This window comes from Solanum dulcamara, chromosome 12 (assembly GCF_947179165.1).
Source record: "Solanum dulcamara chromosome 12, daSolDulc1.2, whole genome shotgun sequence".
Taxonomy (NCBI): Eukaryota; Viridiplantae; Streptophyta; class Magnoliopsida; order Solanales; family Solanaceae; genus Solanum; species Solanum dulcamara.
The window spans coordinates 1,253,301-1,259,299 of record NC_077248.1 but is presented as its reverse complement, the minus strand read 5'-3'; the positions used below and the strand labels follow the sequence as shown (position 1 = coordinate 1,259,299).

General features: G+C 34.7%; 1 long non-coding RNA gene across 2 annotated transcripts; it reads right to left on the bottom strand.

The window, feature by feature from the left end:
- Nucleotides 1-562: 562 nt before the first annotated feature.
- On the bottom strand, nucleotides 563-2,917 carry LOC129877179 (uncharacterized). Of its 2 annotated transcripts, XR_008763486.1 has the most exons (5): nucleotides 2,827-2,917; nucleotides 2,640-2,732; nucleotides 1,977-2,024; nucleotides 1,018-1,830; nucleotides 563-877 (listed from the first exon to the last, which is right to left on the bottom strand). It is a non-coding gene; the product is annotated as an uncharacterized LOC129877179 (long non-coding RNA). The 2 variants fall into 2 exon arrangements; XR_008763485.1 differs by having other exon boundaries at nucleotides 563-1,830.
- Nucleotides 2,918-5,999: the final 3,082 nt, after the last annotated feature.

Sequence of the window (5,999 nt, the reverse complement as noted above, 5' to 3'; positions counted from 1 at the left end):
TTTTTGTTCGAATCCTATATTTGGTTTTAACAGAAACATTTCTTTATATTCTCAAACATGAACAAATAGGTGAAAGAGTTAAAATTTTATGCACTAATAATATTAAAGTTTTTTCCACAAAAAGTATAATCAAATACCCGATGACATAAATTACGTGTCAAAAGGGTATGTTGATGTACTAATTTTCGTTATGTGTGAGGTCCAAGACGCTAAGAGTTGAATTATATTTGATCTTACCTTAATTTTTTATGTAAAAAACTATTTTCGTATTTTGAATTTGTGATCACCCAATCAGGCTACAATCCATATGTTCACGAGGATTAGAAGTATTTACTTATACCTTATATATAATATTTTTTTTTACTAAATATCTATAAATATTTGTATTCGAGAGCCGATGAGGATTTCAAATTATGAATCATTCAAATTTTAGTAATTTTAGCTCGAAATTTGTATATATGTTAAAAATTCAACAAATAAGTAAATATAATTAATTATTGTCACGACCCAACTCCGTAGGCCGTGACGGGTGTCCGAACTGGACACTCGCATATATCCCCGCTAACTATAAGTAAACTTATCCCCGGTTTGAGTCATAATGTACCACCAAGCACGATAACATATAGGCCGATGAGGCTATCGTAACATACGAGGACAACTGTACATACATACATATACAACCCACAGAAATGTCCACCGACCTCTAAGAGTAAGAGCCGTAACATAAGGCGGTACAGGTCCCCCGTCGTACCCGTAAATAAATAAATATATACATCGAAGGTTAGTATCCAAAATCTAGGCTCCAGCACAATGGAGCGCTTCTGAACTGCTGAGTGGGACTCCTACGCTGGCGAATCCCCCAAGTGTGTGTATGCACCTGCGGGCATGAACGCAGCCCCCCGATAAAGGGGAGTCAGTACGACATATGTACTGAGTATATAAGCATAAACATCATAAGAAAATTACAGTTGGCTTAGGGATGCAGGAGCAAGTATAACATTCAACAAACCATTGTACCTGCATCTCATAAAATAAAGTTGTACATACTATCATCACATACGGTACCTAGCACGTTCGGGGACCCGGTGTAACAACCACATCACTCTGTTATCATAAGCATCTATGTGCTATTAGTTCTATCTCATATAATAATATCGAGGAACGTATGACCCGATTCATTTATCATATAGTAATGCCGAGGAACGTTCGACCCGATCCATATATCATATAGTAATGCTGAGGAATGTTCAACCCGATCCATATATCATATAATAATGCTGAGGAGCGTTCGGCCCGATCCATATATCATATAATAATGCCGAGAAGCGTTCGGCCCAATCCTTTTATCATATAAGTATATTTTAGCCGGCCTGGAACTCGGTGAAAGATGTATAACAGTATACACGAGTGGAATAGTGAGTAACCATACACAATTGAAATCATTGTCCAAGACTCAATGAAGTAGTAACGACGAATTGTTATTTGAAAATCAAGACGATAGTCATATCACTCATTCCTCAAATATTACTATTGATCATATCAAAAGAGCCTTAGAAATCATAGGCATGAATCAAGACGATATAAAATAACTTATAAAAGTCAAGGACATTAACTACCGGAGAATCTCTTAGAAGAGAAATCATGAATCACCCTCAAGGTATATATTAATCCTTACTTAGTATTAAGTCATGCCGAAAGAAAGAAGGGGCAACTTTACATACTCTCTTATTTTCCCTTATGGAGTCATTATATACATATATCGTACCCGGCACGTCATGAGCTCGGTATCATAACCTTCTCCTTGCTTTACCATACCATCATATAACGTACCTGGCTCATGATGGAACTCGGTGAGTAATCATAGCATTATAACATCGTACTTATGCCAAAGACATATCAAGAGAGAGAAGAAGGGTAGCTTTACTTACTTATACCAAAAAAAAACATGCCAAGAGAAAGAAGGAAGCTTCACATACCTTTTTCGGGATTAATTGAAATTCGGCTTGCCTTGATACCTCCTTAACCTATTTAACATGAAAGTAATACTAAGATTAATAACCTTTCACTTTCCAATATCCCACTCTCCAATCAAGTACTAATAGGAGTCATTTCCTTATCCATTACCCTCGACTAGCTTGTTACTAGTTCCGATGCTACCAAAAATTGGGCAGCATTTCCCCTATAACTTCAACATTCCCGAAATTTCAATTCGGCCACATTATCAACAACCATACCAACAACAACAATCAGCAGCATATTTACAATTAAATCACTTCAACCTTACACAATACAAGCTCCAAACAACTAGTTCCAAACTACGATACCAAAAATAGAGTTTCTAGTTTTCATTTTGCAAAACCTTTAACCGTACGAAGCGGGGGTCGTGTGGCTGCAACTAGCATCTCCCCCACCTCCTTTAGAACACTTTTAGGCCCTGCAATACTCTACCACACGACCCGCAGCAGCCCCCACCCGCACAACGCCTCATTTCGACTACAATTTAACTATAACGATTTCAATTTAGTTTGTTTCTACCGTCGAGCATTTCTACGACGTTCTTCCACTTCCAGCAGCATAAAATATGTGTAATACACCCTATAACAACACCATAAACTTCAAATTGAAAGGAAAGACCTTACTTTTCTCGAAATTGGCCAAAACTCGCCAAAACTCGCCTCGGAACTTCTCTAGACGCGCTGAAATTGCATGGACTACTTGCTGTCCGGTTTGGGCTGCACCAAGCCATAATTTTATACTATCAATACCTCCATATCATCGTGGTGCACCATAGATAATTAATTTACGAAACGAAATCGAGGAACTCACCTTTTTTTCTCTTCAAATCTGTGGCCTTCTCCCTCTCTAGTTTCTTCTCTTCTCTTCTTTCTTGTTCTAGAACTCTCTTGAAGAAGATGACTTATGGGATAAAGATGAGGGAAATAAGTTATAAAACATATATATATGTCACTTAACTAATGGGCTAACTTTCCAAGACTTGGGTCTTTTCTTTTGTTGGGCCTCAATATTACTATTATTATTATGAGAGCTCAAACTACTTATTATAACTATTATTATTTAAGCCCCAAAGCTACAAGTCTTCTCTCTTTTTGCAATTCACAAACTACTCTCCAAAATTCTCAATTTTGGCCTCGGCCTTCCTCCTTATCCACATCAATTTTTCCATGAACATCACACTAGTACAAAATAGAATAAACAAAATAAATCACAACGTCATTCTTTGCAAATCAAAATTTCTATCTTTCTGAATGCCCAAAAGCGTGGGATATAACATCCCTCCCTTTCTTAAAGTTGTTTAGCAGCGTTATAGATTATCCGGCTCACATGGTAACTTCTAAGAAACTTAAAAAATTTAAGAACGCGTTCCAAGGTACAAAGGTACGTGGTGTAACAATTATGAAATTTAAATTCTAAACCTTCATTGACTTTTATGTATTACGAAGTCCATCAAATTACACCTAATAACAGAATTAGTCAAGAATGTTAATTAGAATCTAATTTGTATTTTTATTATATTATACATGGGTGAATTATTATTTGACTATTAATTTCCGTCTTGTCAATTGATCGATTGTTAACCATTTAGGGTGATTAATTATTTTGTACCTTACAGTTGTTAAAATACTGTTCTTAATATTTATAGGACCACTTGAATAATATCCACAAATTGCCAACAGAAATAAAGTACCAATATTAAAGGTGAAACCATAGGTGGCCCCCTAAAATTGTCACCCTTTCATTTAGATATCTCAATTAGGCGTTGTTCATTTTAGATATCTCAAGTAAGGCTTTGATGTGTCATTTTGACACTTTTTTGACAATCACCAAAATATATTAAGTGTGTGTAATGCACTCGCCTGACGTGTCAAAAACAACGAATTAAATAAAGACATGTGACATATATATATATATATGTCAAAATAATTATCAAATAATGATTTTTGAATAAAAAAAATGACCGATCTCTTGATGACACATGGCATTTTAAAATCCAAATAATAATTTTTTTAAAAAATAAAAATTAACAACTATCCAAATTATTCAATTTCTCTTGCTTTGTTTTTTCTCTCAATTTTGTCTCTTCCAAACCATAATGAAACACAACGAAATCATCTCCCTGCAAAAAAGTGGAATGATTCGAATGAAACCAGCCATAGGAGATGAATCTCCATTTCAAGAGCTACATATGGTCCAAAAATCAGACCAAAATATTATGCATAGACAGAGTAATCACCGCAACGCCGCCTTCAAAATCGAGGCACCTCCGGTGACATTCGAGACCCAACAGCTACTGGGGTTTGTTCGCGACCTCATGAATTACCTCTCAGCCAATTTTCAGGCAATTCTAATGGTGAAATCGCTGGCAGTGAGTTTCATGGTGGCGGCGTCGGAGCTCCGGCGACACAAATCAAACAAAATGAATGCCAAAATGTTCGTAATGATGAAGTGCATCTTTCAAGTCATGAGCGACATTTCGAATCATCACCAAAGTTGTCGAATTTCTCCAGGACCTCCGACAATAGTGGCGGCGCTGGAGCTCTAGCGAACTATATGGCACAAAACCAATGCCAAAATGACCACAATACTGGTGCGCATCTTCCTAGCTATGTAGGGTGCCTCAAATCAGCTCCAATTTATTGTAAAAATAGAAGATCGGCTAATGGGCTGAGAAAGACTTCGAATAAAAAACAACCAAATTTAAGAATTGTAAAAAAAAATATAAATAAAAAGAGATGATTGTTTAATGGTCCTTGAAAATGGGCTCTGAAAAAATAAATGATGGAAGAGTAAAAGTTGGAGTAACTGTTTACTAGAACAAAGAAGAGGAATGATATTCATCTCTCAAAACAATGCTAAAAAATGAAGAAGAAGGAGAACAAAAAAAAATTATTTTTTAAGAAAAAACGCTCTTTATGCGCTTAAAATGGGTGTAGCACACGCAATGTGCCAAGTCAGCACAAAGTGTCAAAATGACACATCGGAGCCTTACTTGAGGTGTCTAAAATGAACAACGCCTAGTTGAGGTGTCTAAGTGAAAGTTGGTGCCAACTTTAGGGGGTCACCGATGGATTTCACCTATATTAAATATAACAATTAAATGATCAACTTAGATTAATTTAAACCAATTCTAAAAAATATTCAAATTGATCCTTTTTCATCAAAAAGTTGTGTAATTTATATATAGTTAGACCCTACAAAATTGTGATTTTTTCCACATTGAGCTGACTTCAAGAGAAAAGGAAACCTTTTGAAATGAATAAAATGGCAAAAGAGTTTATTTAATTATTGATTAAAATTGACAAATGTTAAAATGAAGGGACAAATTGTGGCATGTGACACATTTCCAATGTTTTATACATCCTTTAAAAAAATCTATTTTTCTTTTTAATCTTTTTTTAAAAAAATGATTTTTTATAATTATTTTATTTTATTTTTTCACATGACATGTTTAAAGACATGCTATTACAAAACATTTTGATATATTTGACATAATTTAATTTAGGATCACAAAATTAATTTTTTTTCTTTTCTTAATATCTGTATCAAATCAAACTAGATCATTTTTGTAAAAATGGATGAGTATTTTTTTTTCTAGTTTACTATTACTATGTGTAATATTCAATGTCAAAAAGGATTTCAAAGAAGGAAAAACGACCACGTGTGAAGTGTCATTTTATTAGACTATATATATGGGGAAAATTACGCGATATGATAAATTTTATTATTATATTACGCATTTAGGATATAGTTTAAAAATAAGTACGGCTCGCAGCAAACATAACTATTTATTTACGCTGTATGGCAAATCTCTTTTGCCAAATATACAAATATATATGTATATCAGTTATCATTTTACAATTTTTCTGACAAATATACATATACAATTCACCTCTCGCTAGCCTCTCTCCTCCCTTTCTCGATCTCGCTCGCCTCTCTACTCCCTATCTCGATCTCGCTATCCTCTCTCCTTCACTCTCTTA